General features: G+C 43.6%; 1 long non-coding RNA gene across 1 annotated transcript; it reads right to left on the reverse strand.

Annotated features, from left to right (window-relative positions):
* Positions 1–1,563: 1,563 nt before the first annotated feature.
* LOC122027915 lies at positions 1,564–2,072 on the reverse strand. The gene is made up of 3 exons (XR_006124574.1): positions 2,015–2,072; positions 1,778–1,862; positions 1,564–1,702 (listed from the first exon to the last, which is right to left on the reverse strand). It is a non-coding gene; the product is annotated as an uncharacterized LOC122027915 (long non-coding RNA).
* Between the last annotated feature and the right edge of the window lie 13,280 nt (positions 2,073–15,352).

A 15,352-nucleotide genomic window follows, 5' to 3' on the forward strand; every position in this document is an offset into this window, starting at 1 on the left:
AGAAAAAGTAATTATAAACTATGTCCAGCGAAGTGTAGTAGGGGTTTAGACAAATAAAAGTATTCCTAAATGAACTTTCACCAATAGGTTTTAGTCCAACGAGGTGTATAACAGCATCAAACCTACAGAAACAAACAAAATGATGTCATGCAACGTTAAAAAGGATATCCAAACAAAATCGGAAGCAGACAGTTAAATGACAGCAAAATAATAAGCAACAAAGGTCTAAATCACAGTGTATTAGGCTTGGCAGCCTCAGCATGCAACTCCAAACAAACATCAACATGTAACGCCAAACAAAGGTCTAAATCACAGTGTATTAAAGAACCATAAATAACTATTCAAACAAATAATAAGAACCTTTAGCATGCAACGCCAAACAAACATCCACACAGTTAGCAGGATTTGGTCACTCGCATTAACTAAACCATTTAATTTCTTGAAGCAATATCTAGTGTTCTAGTATAATTTAATATTTTATTTACTGGCAATTACATCTCATGGGAGCACATCTCTTTTAAAAAACAGTTGAACATTATACTAATACTAGAAATAAAGATATATACTAAATTAACACCTTTTGCAATTTTGAGCTGGAAGATGAATCTGAGGTATGTAACCCCTATGGTCAGTTTATATAATTCAGTTAATGAATTATAAGAAATGTATTGATTGACCAAGAAGACTCTTTATCACAGATTAAACTGAGAATAACAAACAAGGGTAGATTGCATCTCATAGCTGAAAATGGATTCTAAAGAAGCAAAAAGTTGCTTCTTGCTAAAGATAATGAACTTAATTACATAAACCTTAGCTAAAACAAGGTAATGAACTTACATAAACTTGAACGCACCTACTCATAAATATGATCTTGTATACATTCTGCCAACTCCGATCGCACCTCATCAATTTCTTCTCGAGAATACTCTGCTTGTGTGAACTGTGAACATTAATGAGAAAAAAAAATCAACATTGACTTTACATATTTTAAATAGTTTATTTCAAATAATTTGAGACATAAGCAACTAAACATTACTATAGATCGTAGTGAATCTCTTTCGATAATTTCAAGTTCTTCAACAATTTGTCTCATAAATCGTATCACATAGTAACCATATTGTTTGGCATCTTGTTGTCGAGGAACCTATAAATTAGAGGCAAATTATTAATGATAAACATATACATTAAAATATATGTTATATGTAATTACACATACATGTACTATTATCCACATAGCCTTTTTTCTACATTTCCTTCCCTTGTTTGAATTAAAACAATAAATCAAATTTATTTATGAATACTTCTATTACATAATTTATACCCCAATGGCTTTGGTTTTTTCATTCCCCGACTCCAATTACAAAAATCAAAACACCTATTTAAGACATGTGAAGCATAATTAACACTCTGCTTTTTCTGCATAGAGAGCATAGAAGATTAGAAGCAAGGTAAGAAAATGATACTATGGACTTATGGATATTAAGACGTATTCATCAAGGGCCACTAAGAAATAAATAATTTGAAGGTAAAAATAAAGAAATCCATGGTAAATCGTACCCGACGTCTGAAGCGTTGTGGTGGCTCTCGGTTTCTCCTATCTGTGCGAGACCTCACCCTGACAACCTTTGAGTGGATTGCGTAGGACACACAGTACTGCACTTTGATATACAACTTCGGAAGTGTGTATCAAGTTGTTTAAAACCTTTAGCCACCAACAATGACAGGTATTGAACCAAATAATCCAAAAAAATAAAATAAAAAAATAAAGAAATAATACCATCGTAGGCACAAGCCTCTTGCACATCCCTCACGGCAGCTTGCTCCACTATATTCCTCACGAGGAACCTCTTGATAGCCTTGTCCTTCGTTGTACAGTAGCAGTCGAGGATGAATCAAAATCGCGAACAGAACAAAAAATAGCACTAAAAATTCAAACTTCTTGGAGGGGAAATTTTGTCTTGCGAGTAAACATCAATGTTGATTAATTCAGAGAAAAGATGGAAATCTAGGATACCTTAGGACAGCACTTGCCGCAGTTAGAGCAGCGGATGAAGTTGACGTGACCCCCACCATGCTTGTTGTGTCCGCCGTTTCTGCGCCATGAAAGTCTGCAAAACAATCGAACAGAAATCGTTCAGATCGTGCAAGGGGAGGACGAGGACAGGTTGGTTTTCAATCGGCTCACCATTTTCGCCGCTCAACTCCGGTATCAAACTCGACGTTTCTAATTAGGGTTACGAATGTGCAAAGGCATATCTCTCAGATCAATGTATACCATTCGGACACTGAAGGCTAAAGGCATGGGTCGAATCAATCACAACCGCTTTTTGTCTGGCCGAAAAGGCTGATCTGAGATGCCATAAGGAAGCTTCCGAAAGCACACTGCCTCAACGTCATTGGAGTTACAGTAGCATACCAGATGAAATCACTCTCACAAGGAGTTTCAAGACTTTGAGGAACAACTTAAAAGGTACTAGGACAAGGAATCATTAGGGTTACAGTAGCATATCAGAAGACAATGGGAACTACTGTGGTTACGTTGCCTCAACGTCGGGGGCGAAGGAGGCGAAAAGATGGGTCGATCTGTCGTGGTCGATCGCCTCAGCACTGGGATCTGCCGCTTGACGAAGGTGTGGTCAAAGAGATTGGGCAGTGTAAGGAAGCGTGAATGAGGCGACGGAGGCGAAGAGATTAATCCCGCCGTCTTGACGGAGAGGAGTTTGGAGGAGTGGTTCGCAAAGAGGGGTTCGCCAGAGAGGGGCTTGCCGGAGAGGAGTTGGATGGAGAAGGTCGCGTGAGATGAGGAGTTGGGAGAAGGGTTCGGGATCAAAAACGATCGGAAGATAGGAGTTGGGAGAAGGGTTCGGGTTTTCTTCTCCTTACTTAGATCCAACGGTTTGTATTAATCAAGATTTAGATGAGAACTTAACAATAGACAACACTTTTTAAAAAACGTTGTTGTAGACACTAAAAAAAAGGCTAATAGACAACGCTTTTTATAAAACGTTGTCTTTGACCCGTAAAAATTACTAATAGACAACGATTTTTAGAAAAAACATTGTCTATTAATAAGAAAATAATGAAATAGACAACGTTTTTCACTAAAAACGTTGTTAAAAAAAAATAGACAACGCTTTTTATAAAAAACGTTGTCGTTTAAGTGTTGTAGAATCCCAATTTTCTTGTAGTGGGTCTGCTTGGCATCCCGCGTGTCACTCGGTTGATTATCATTTTATTCGTCGCTCACTTGACGTTTTTCCGTTCGCTCTGCATTGATCCGGTTGTTGACTCAGTATTATTTCTCGTGGTTAACTCGGCATCGCTACCATCTCTCGTACGACACCATTACTATAGTGACCGCTTGTGAGGCATTATACAAGGGATTTAGAAATTTGACCCTGATATCAAGAGCGATACAACTTTTGCGACAGACTATCTAGTCAGTTGGACTTGCGTCTCCTTCAACTAGACTTGAAGGGAAGACTTGTAATGCGGATGCATCACAGGGGGCCATGGTAATTAGGGAGAGGGGTGAGGGCATTTTGGTCACTCCACTAGTTAGGGCTTTAAGTGAGGAGGAGGGCTTCTTCGATGAGAGAAGCCGGGGGGGAATCTGCCGCCGCCACCATGGACCTAAGCGAAGGTTTCTTCTTGGTCCCTTGTCGTAGTTGCCGCCGCCACCATAGACCTAAGCAAAGGTTTCTTCTTGGTCCCTCGTCGTAGCCGCCGGAGAGATCTGCCAGCGACGACCGTCTCTGGGCCATCTCCTTTCTCCGCGCCGGCGCCACTATGCCATCTCCCTCGACACCTCTCTCCCTCATGTACGTCGCTGCCCTCCTCATACGGACCACTGCCCGTCGCCGCCTATGTCGCCTCGCTCTCGCGCATGTCATCTCCAATGTTGCTCGTTGTAGAGGCTTGTCGTCGCCAGGACAGGACCGCCCCTCTCCCCTCTTCCTCCCCAGCGGCTCTGTCGCATCCAGTGGCCTTTGCCGCCACCTCCGGCGGCCACTGCCGCCACCTCTAGCGGCTGCTGCCGCTATCCGATGCCACCTCCAGTGACAGCCACTAGCCGACCCACAGCCTTCGTTGAGGGCACGGCGCCATCATCACTGTTGGCACTCCTATCGGGCGATGAGCCGGTTCTCGAGCCACCGCTGATTTGGCTTTCGGGCCACTACTATTGCACTCTACCTTGGTGACCCGCGTTTTTCACTGTGTGCTATGTTTCGGCCACCGAGCCATTGTATTTTGTATTGCTATTATGATTGTTAGTTACTAGTATTATCCGGCCCGCGTGCCGTGTCTCGGCCTGCAAGCCGCTGTGGTATTTCGGCATAGGAGCCGTCGTCAGATTTCGACCGACATGCCGCCTTTTGGATCCATGCTGCACCGGATTCCATGTCGTCGCTCCCAGATCTGGCTCCTCAGCTAACCCATATTCATCTACCCTTAAGGGTCGCGACGACTCGATCAGCATCGCGACCAGCTCACTGATCCATCCGAGAGTGCCCCCCAGGGTCAAGGTACGTCACTGTACTTATCTTGTACTTATTTAATTGTTCTGCTATTATTCAGTTGCTTATACATTCGTGGGACCTGCCTCGAGCATCGGGGTACCAGGGACTAGGGCAACCCGGTCACTAGCTGCAGGTATTGTTAACTAGAGGATTTTTGATGACTTGGTCAACATAGAAGACAACTCACCATCCGGGTCATGGAGATGCGGTCAACCTTCCAACCACGTCATTCTGGCAGCCCCGTCTTCTCATATTCCCGACAGGAACAATGCTGCAAGCTCTGTTAACTTTGTTAGGATTGTTAGGACCGAAAAGTAGCTAGAGGGGGGGGGGGGGGGGGGGGGAATAGCTCGTCGCTTGCTCGGTGCTTGGCGTTGATTGTTTCTTCAAGAATGTGCAGCGGAAAAAACAGAAACAAAAGCATACAACGCTAACACGGTTGGTTTACTTGGTATCCACCTCACAAGAGGTGACTAATCCAAGGATCCACACCTACTCACGCACCCTCCACTAATAAAACTCTCCTTTATGGTAACTACCAAAGGCGGAGAAGCCCTACAAGACTCTCAATACAAGAAGAAAGGGAAAGGTAATGAAATACAAGCACAAGCTTACAATGAGTACAAAAACCCTAACCCTAGCTTTCTTCTTCTTTGCTTTTGATCCACCTCTTGACTTGGAAGACTCCAAGAACCTTCAAGAACTGGCGATCTGGAGCTTGGAGAGAGCTGTGGAGGAGCTAGTGAAGATCTAAGGTCTGTCGTGGAAGCAGTGTCGAAGGAAATGAACGCCTGCGGCTTAAATCGACGCTAACGGTCAAATCCCGATCGATTGGAATGCTCCCAATCGATCGGGGAGGCTTTGGATCGATCCACGGATCGATCAAGAGCGCCTCTGTACTCTGGAAAAACGCCTGGATCGATCCACGGATCGATCCAGCGCTTATCGCGCGAAGCAGCAGCGTCCCAATTGATCCACTGCTCGATTGGGACCTCTGGATCTATCCACTGATCGATTGGGACCTCTGGATCGATCCACTGATCGATCCAGAGGCTTTCTGTGCGCTGGGAAACTGCCTGAATCGATCCACTGATCGATCCACTGATCGATCCACTGATCAATCCAGCTCTTGGTTTTTACCCAAAACCAAGTCCCAAGCCTCCCAAACCAACATTCGGTCAACCTTAACCTGTTGGTACGTCATGCCTAGCATCTAGTCACTTCCTTGACCTGCAAGGACTCCCTCACCAAGTGTCCGGTCAATCCCTTTGACCCACTTGGACTTTTCTTTGTGCCAAGTATCCGGTCAATCCCTTTGACCTACTTGGACTTTTCTTTGTGCCAAGTATCCGGTCAATCCCTTTGACCTACTTGGACTTTTCTTTGTGCCAATTATCCGATCAATCCCTTTGACCTACTTGGACTTTTCTTCATCATGCCTGGCTTCACTTACCAGGACTTCCAATCTGCCTAGCTTCACTCACTAGGACTTCTCTTCTGCCTGGCTTCACTCACCAGGACTTTCACCTAACTTCACTCACTAGGATTTCTCTTCTGCCTAGTTTCACTTACCAGGACTTTCATTTCTGCCTGGCTTCACTCACCAGGACTTTCATTTCTGCCTGGCTTCACTCACCAGGACTTTAATTTCTGCCTGACTTCACTCACCAGGACTTTCCAGTCAAGTATCCGGTCAATCCTTGACCTACTTGACTCTTCTTCAATCAACCTTGTATTGTCAAACATCGAAACTCAAACCAAGACTCAAGCTTGGTCAACCTTGACCTGAGAGATGTTGCACCAACAATCTCCCCCTTTTTGATGTTTGACAATACCACAATAACACTTACAATACCACATGTAAGTTAGGCTAATCCCATAGCCTAAACCTTTTTCATGCCACTAGGTAATGGAAGCATAAGTTAAGCTCTTCATTCTCCCCCTAAGAGGGCAAACTCCCTCTTAGATAATGAAAGCCTAACTTACCCCCTTTTATAAGTCCTTTCATTCTCTCCCTATTGGCACACATCAAACCATGCCCCATTTTTGGGCACACATCAACAAATCCATTGTTGAAAACTCTCCCCCTGAAGAGTTGCTTATCGTTGATCACAACTTCACTCGTTGTGATCAACACGATAATGAAGGTCTTATTCCCTTCATTTTCACCAATGCTCGCTCTGGAGCATTAACAAGGTCTAATGACCCAAATGAAGGTCCCATACCCTTCATTTGTCCCTAATCCTACATTCTCCTTCAATGTAGTTAAATGCCCATTCTTGAGCATTATCCACTTGAACAACTTGAACAATGAGGATATCCACTCCCCATTAAAGTTCAAACGCTCAACCTTGAGAATGTTCAAAAAAAAAAGGTTAACCACCTTCCAAGGTTCATGAAAAATAATTTTCATGTCTTTAAAGAGTCCCTCCCCCTAAAGACATGATGGTAACTTCTGTCATTGCACCAACAATGACTTGGAATCCCTAAACCTTTAGGAAACCCAATTTTTGAAGTTTTGAGGTTCAAATATTCAAAATTTGAAAGCAAACCTCAACCTAAACTTCAATTTAGTCTTCCTTAACCAATCCATCCTTGTTTTCAACATGAAAACACCCTTTTTTTTATGTATACAATTGTATTTTGAGGGGTTTGGAATGGTTACTTAGACTAAAATAGGTTCAAAATGCTGAAATCAGGCCTTCCCAGCCAAAATCAGCAACTCGGATCGATTGGAGTTGGGTTCCAATCGATTGAACCATTCTGAATCGATCTACTGATCGATTCAGGAGGGCTGGATCGATCGGTGAATCGATCCAGACGACTTCTGTTCACAGAAAGCCTGCTCTCAATCGATCGCCAGATCGGGTGATCGATTGAGGTCTGAGAGTTGCTGAAATTCAATTTTAGTCAACTTCAGAAACCCCTACAAAATTCTACAAAATTCCAAAAATCGTGAAAATTTGTGTAGACATTGTTTAGGGCATATATTATCATGGAAAAATAGTTTTCTATGAAAATACTTCATGTTTTCAAAGATTGACACAAACTTGAAAACTTGCAAAAACTTTAGTGTTTTCTTCAAGTTTGTGTCTAACTATTCAATGATGATTACTATCACAAGATAACCTTCACCAAGATTTTCCAAAAGTATTTTAAAATTATTTTGAAAACCAATATCCCACCATGTTCCTTGGGCATAATGCACATGACTTGTACATTAGCTTTTCCAATGATGGGAAAACACATAACTATGTGTTTTGATGAACTTAACACAAAAAAAATGCACTAAATCAACATCTTGAGTTTTGTTCATCATCCTAACATCTTACTTGTATCTAATGTGCACTAAAACACATACAAGTCATCTTATAGGTCTTTGTGAGATGTAAATTTTAGTTTTGCCCTAATCTAGGGATCATGCATATCTATCTAGGCATTTTGAGTGGTGAACATCCACCAAGGATGTTACTTGTTGATTCCACTTGTGTATAAATACCACTTGTTGGTATACCACTTGTTGATATACCACTTGTTGGTATAACTTGTATATAAATGCCATTTGTTTATACCACTTGTTGGTAAAAACATTTGTCCTTAATTTTAAGGAAATCAACATAATGCATGATAATGTTATGGCATACATCAAAATAAAATAGCTTTCAAAAGAAAGATTCCTATAACTACATGATGTATGTATGACATGACATGATATTTTTGTATTTTTCATAATAAAGGAATGAATGTAAAATACAAAACTAAATATGATTTCATGACATATAATGGGCAAACAATCATGGCAAGATTTAGCATAAATAAAATGCCTAGATTACCTATCTAGGTGTCCTTAAACTTAGCTAACTTAAAATTAAACTTTAGATTGCCCATAAGTGCTTCAAGAAAATGCCAAAACCTAAATTGGCATTTCTAATTCCCTTGATTAATTTATGCCAATTGAAATTAAGCATATTTCTCAAATGTTGCCATATTTCTTTTTCCACAAGAGTATCACTTTTAAATTAAGACTTAAAATGCCTTTAATTTCCTAAGAACATACCAAAATCCCAACTTGGTAGTTCTTATGAATTTCCCAATATGTGCCATTTAAGATTAAAATCAATATCTTCAATTTTGGCACATTTTACTCTTCCAAAGAGTAACTCATAATCCTTTTCATTCTCAAAGGTTAATAATAACCTTGAAAATGCTCCTTGAGTGTCAATTTCTTTAAAGTTGGGTTAACTACCATTCTTCTTAGAGTTGACACTCTCTAACCCATCTATGGGGTAGAGAAGATGCTCCTAGGAACCCAACACCTATTGGTGCTCCTTGGATGCTCTAGGTATTCACTAGGGATGACTTCCCTAGATACCTTCCTAGTGACCTTGTTTGGCTTCTTGGAGGCCTTGGTCACTTTTTCTAGGTCAACTCTAGGGATAGCCTCCCTTGTGACCTTGTTTGTGACTTTCTTAGACTTCTTAGAAGCCTTAGTCACATTTATTGCAAAAATACTCTTAGGGATGACTTCCCTAGTATTCTTGACTTGACTACTAGACCTAGGGTTAGTTCCATAACTATATGGAACCCTATGGTACGAAATTTTATCCTTCTTAGCTTTAGGTTTGTATCCCAAACCTCTATGGCCATTGGATGACTTTGATACTCCTAGACCTAGATTTTGCTCATTTTTCCCTTTAAGGATATTTTCCATCCTTTTTAGGGTCTTTTCTAGTTTGTCAAGTCTTGACCTCAAGACTTGATTTTCCATCACTAAGTCCTTAGATTTTGATTTTTCATTACGTCCATGAGCATTTTGGTTTCTAGGCTTGTAACTATTGTCCTTAGGGTTATTGCCTAGATTTTTGTCTACCTTCCTAAACCTAGGTGTGGTAGTCTTAGCATGATAAGCTACATGTTTTTCCTTAACGCTATCATGCTTCCTATTCTCATGGTAAATAACATTAAAATGATATAAGTTAGAACTATCATGCTTTTTACCATAATTTAAAGGGGTAGGCTCAATGAAAGTTACCTTTCTTTTTACCTTGGAGGCTCCCCCTTGACTTGAGCTTCCTCCATGAGCCTTGACCACCTTCTTCCCCTTAGGGCATTGACTTCGGTAATGCCCCTTTTGGTTGCAAGAAAAGCACACAATGTGCTCCTTGCTCTTCTTTGTTCCGGGGATCGTCTCCTTGGGCTTCTCCTTGCCCTTTTTTATCACTTGGCCTTTCTTCTTGGCCAAGTTGGGACACTTGCTCTTGTAGTGCCCATTCTTCCTACACTCAAAACATATAATATGATTTTTATTATTAATTGAACTATTTATACCTTCTTGTGTAGGGATGACACTTTTTCCTTTGGATCCGGAGGTAGAGGCTTCCTCTTGATCCGCAAATGATTTTCCTCCTATATATTTAGCTTGACTTGTGGAGGTGGAAGCTTCTTCCTCCACTTCTTCTCTTGACCCGGATGTAGAGGCTTCTCCTTCTTCTTGATCCGGTGTCACCAAGGATTACTCCCCCTCAATCCTAGATGTGGAGACTTCACCTTCTTCTTCATCCTCTTGTACATGAAACAAGGAATATACTCCTTCCTTGCTCTTTTGATTGCACTCCTTTGAGGATGAAGCTTCTTGGACTTCCTCTTCTTCGGAAGTTGAGCATCTCTCAACTTCGGAGTCTTCCTCCTCTTGGTCTTGATCCAATGAGTCACCCTCTTTGGATTCTTCTTGATCTTGTATAGTGGAGGGGATCTCATGAATCTTTGCCAATTTGCTCCATAGCTCTTTGGCATCTTCAAATTCTCCTATTTTCTCCAAGATGTTGCTCGGCAATAAATTGACCAAAAGCTTGGTCACTTTGTCATTGGCCTCACATCTTTGGATTTGGTCTTGGCTCCACTTGCTCCTCTTGAGTACTTTGCCCTTGGAATTTGTGGGAGCTTCAAAACCTTCCATGAGAGCAAACCATTGCTCTGTCTCCACCATTAAGAAGTTTTCGATCCTTGATTTCCAAAGATCGAAGCTTGTAGATGAATCTGGTGGAGTCACCCTTGTGTCAAATCCAAGTCCATCTTGGAATTGCATCTTGAAGTTGAGCTTGATAAAATCTTGAACTTGAAGAATTTGCTCCAACTTCTTCACCCTCTAGCTTGGCTTGTTTTGTTTGCCCCTTCCGGCGATGACTCCGGTGAAGAGCAACCTAGCTCTAATACCACTTGTTAGGACCGAAAAGTAGCTAGAGGGGGGGTGAATAGCTCGTCGCGTGCTCGGTGCTTGGCGTTGATTGTTTCTTCAAGAATGTGCAGCGGAAAATACAGAAACAAAAGCATACAACGCTAACACGGTTGGTTTACTTGGTATTCACCTCACAAGAGGTGACTAATCTAAGGATCCACACCTACTCACGCACCCTCCACTAATAAAACTCTCCTTTATGGTAACTACCAAAGGCGGAGAAGCCCTACAAGACTCTCAATACAAGAAGAAAGGGAAAGGTAATGAAATACAAGCACAAGCTTACAATGAGTACAAAAACCCTAACCCTAGCTTTCTTCTTCTTTGCTTTTGATCCACCTCTTGACTTGGAAGACTCCAAGAACCTTCAAGAACTGGCGATCTAGAGCTTGGAGAGAGCTGTGGAGGAGCTGGTGAAGATCTAAGGTCTGTCGTGGAAGCAATGTCGAAGGAAATGAACGCATGCGGCTTAAATCGACGCTAACGGTCGAATCCCGATCGATTGGAATGCTCCCAATCGATCGGGGAGGCTTTGGATCGATCCACGGATCGATCCAGAGCGCCTCTGTGCTCTGGAAAAATGCCTGGATCGATCCACGGATCGATCCAGCGCTTATCACGCGAAACAGCAGCGTCCCAATTGATCCACTGATCGATTGGGACCTATGGATCGATCCACTGATCGATTGGGACCTCTGGATCGATCCACCGATCGATCCAGAGGCTTTCTGTGCGCTGGGAAATTGCCTGGATCGATCCACTGATCAATCCACTGATCGATCCACTGAGAACTTAACAATAGACAACACTTTTTAAAAAACGTTATCGTAGACACTAAAAAAAAGGCTAATAGACAACGCTTTTTATAAAACGTTGTCTTTGACCAGTAAAAATTACTAATAGACAACGATTTTTAGAAAAACATTGTCTATTAATAAGAAAATAATGAAATAGACAACGTTTTTCACTAAAAACGTTGTTAAAAAAAAATAGACAACGCTTTTTATAAAAAACGTTGTCGTTTAAGTGTTGTAGAATCCCAATTTTCTTGTAGTGGGTCTGCTTGGCATCCCGCGTGTCACTCGGTTGATTATCATTTTATTCGTCACTCACTTGACGTTTTTCCGTTCGCTCTGCATTGGTCGGGTTGTTGACTCAGTATTATTTCTCGTGGCTCACTCGGCATCGCTACCATCTCTCGTACGACACCATTACTATAGTGACCGCTTGTGAGGCATTATACAAGGGATTTAGAAATTTGACTCTGATATCAAGAGCGATACAACTTTTGCGACAGACTATCTAGTCAGTTGGACTTGCGCCTCCTTCAACTAGACTTGAAGGGAAGACTTGTAATGCGGATGCATCACAGGGGGCCATGGTAATTAGGGAGAGGGGTGAGGGCATTTTGGTCACTCCACTAGTTAGGGCTTTAAGTGAGGAGGAGGGCTTCTTCGATGAGAGAAGCCGGGGGGGTGGGATTCCCCCGCCGCCACCATGGACCTAAGCAAAGGTTTCTTCTTGGTCCCTCGCCGTAGCCGCCGGAGAGATCTGCCAGCGACGACCGTCTCTGGGCCATCTCCTTTCTCCGCGCCGGCGCCACTATGCCATCTCCCTCGACACCTCTCTCCCTCATGTATGTCGATGCCCTCCTCATACGGACCACTGCCCGTCGCCGCCTATGTCGCCTCGCTCTCGCGCATGTCATCTCCAATGTTGCTCATTGTAGAGGCCTGTCGTCGCCAGGACAGGACCGCCCCTCTCCCCTCTTCCTCCCCAGCGGCTCTATCGCATCCAGTGGCCTTTGCCGCCACCTCCGGCGGCCACCGCCGAGTCCAGCGGCCACTGCCGCCACCTCTAGCGGCTGCTGCCGCTATCCGATGCCACCTCCAGTGACAGCCACTAGCCGACCCACAGCCTTCGTTGAGGGCACGGCGCCATCGTCACTGTTGGCACTCCTATCGGGCGATGAGCCAGCTCTCGAGCCACCGCTGATTTGGCTTTCGGGCCACTGCTATTGCACTCTACCTTGGTGACCCGCGTTTTGCACTGTGTGCTATGTTTCGGCCACCGAGCCATTGTATTTTGTATTGCTATTATGATTGTTAGTTACTAGTATTATCCGGCCCGCGTGCCGTGTCTCGGCCTGCAAGCCGCTGTGGTATTTCGGCTTAGGAGCCGTCGTCAGATTTCGACCGACATGCCGCCTTTTAGATCCATGCTGCACCGGATTCCATGTCGTCGCTCCCAGATTTGGCTCCTCAGCTAACCCATATTCATCTACCCTTAAGGGTCGCGACGACTCGATCAGCATCGCGACCAGCCCACTGATCCATCCAGGGTGCCCCCAGGGTCAAGGTACGTCACTGTACTTATCTTGTATTTATTTAATTGTTCTGCTATTATTCAGTTGCTTATACATTCGTGGGACCTGCCTCGAGCATCGGGGTACCAGGGACAGGGCAACCCGGTCACTAGCTGCAGGTATTGTTAACCAGAGGATTTTTGATGACTTGGTCAACATAGAAGACAACTCACCATCCGGGTCATGGAGATGCGGTCAACCTTCCAACCACGTCATTCTGGCAGCCCCGTCTTCTCATATTCCCGACAGGAACAATGCTGCAAGCTCTATTAACTTTGTTAGGATTGTTAGGACCGAAAAGTAGCTAGAGGGGGGGTGAATAGCTCGTCGCATGCTCGGTGCTTGGCGTTGATTGTTTCTTCAAGAATGTGCAGCGGAAAAAACAGAAACAAAAGCATACAACGCTAACACGGTTGGTTTACTTGGTATCCACCTCACAAGAGGTGACTAATCCAAGGATCCACACCTACTCACGCACCCTCCACTAATAAAACTCTCCTTTATGGTAACTACCAAAGGCGGAGAAGCCCTACAAGACTCTCAATACAAGAAGAAAGGGAAAGGTAATGAAATACAAGCACAAGCTTACAATGAGTACAAAAACCCTAACCCTAGCTTTCTTCTTCTTTGCTTTTGATCCGCCTCTTGACTTGGAAGACTCCAAGAACCTTCAAGAACTGGCGATCTGGAGCTTGGAGAGAGCTGTGGAGGAGCTGGTGAAGATCTAAGGCTGTCGTGGAAGCAGTGTCAAAGGAAATGAACGCCTGCGGCTTAAATCGACGCTAACGGTCGAATCCCGATCGATTGGAATGCTCCCAATCGATCGGGGAGGCTTTGGATCGATCCACGGATCCATCCAGAGCACCTCTGTGCTCTGGAAAAACGCCTGGATCGATCCACGGATCGATCCAGCGCTTATCGCGCGAAGCAGCAGCATCCCAATTGATTCACTGATCGATTGGGACCTCTGGATCGATCCACTGATCGATTGGGACCTCTGGATCGATCCACTGATCGATCCAGAGGCTTTCTGTGCGCTGGGAAACTGCCTGGATCGATCCACTGATCGATCCACTGTTCAATCCACTGATCGATCCACTGATCAATCCACTGATCAATCCAGCTCTTGGTTTTTACCCAAAACCAAGTCCCAAGCCTCCCAAACCAACATTCGGTCAACCTTAACCTGTTGGTACGTCATGCCTAGCATCTAGTCACTTCCTTGACCTGCTAGGACTCCCTCACCAAGTGTCCGGTCAATCCCTTTGACCCACTTGGACTTTTCTTTGTGCCAAGTATCCGGTCAATCCCTTTGACCTACTTGGACTTTTCTTTGTGCCAATTATCCAATCAATCCCTTTGACCTACTTGGACTTTTCTTTATCATGCCTGGCTTCACTCACCAAGACTTCCAATCTGCCTAGCTTCACTCACTAGGACTTCTCTTCTGCCTAGCTTCACTCACCAGGACTTTCACCTAGCTTCACTCACTAGGATTTCTCTTCTGCCTGGCTTCACTCACCAGGACTTTCATTTCTGCCTGACTTCACTCACCAGGACTTTCCAGTCAAGTATCCGGTCAATCCTTGACCTACTTGACTCTTCTTCAATCAACCTTGTATTGTCAAACATCGAAACCCAAACCAAGACTCAAGCTTGGTCAACCAGGTCAACCTTGACCTGAGAGATGTTGCACCAACAAGGATTGTATATAGCAAGCTCCTTGTATTCAAGCATTCGAGTTGATGCCCCTGATGAGGTTTCAAGAGCAAAAAACGAGAGAATGCCAATGGTTCTATAATTCTTGAAGGGTGGATCTCTGGGGAAAACACACTGCACCTTTAGCTAATGGCTCCTAAGATACTCCTGCCTTTGTCCACTACAAGGAAAAACAGTAATACTAACAAAATTAACGATGGATGACGGAAAACAAATTCCACATGTACAATTATAGATTACCGACTGAATAATTTTTCCGTCGGTAAATACCGACGGATTTTTTTCCCGTCAGTAAACACCGACGGAATTAGTTTTCCGTCGGTAATCAATTTACCGACAGAATTAATATTCCATTGGTAAACCCATTTTTTAGGGCACTCGATACCCTTTTTCCTTTCACGCGCACTCGCTGCCTCTCCTCCTATCCTGATCTCTCTGGGCCTCTCCTCCGATCCAGATCTCTCCAATGATTTGGTACGTTCCCCTCTTTCTCCCTCTTTCCTGCTCCTCCCA

The sequence above is a fragment of the Zingiber officinale genome, chromosome 10A (genome assembly GCF_018446385.1).
Source record: "Zingiber officinale cultivar Zhangliang chromosome 10A, Zo_v1.1, whole genome shotgun sequence".
Taxonomy (NCBI): Eukaryota; Viridiplantae; Streptophyta; class Magnoliopsida; order Zingiberales; family Zingiberaceae; genus Zingiber; species Zingiber officinale.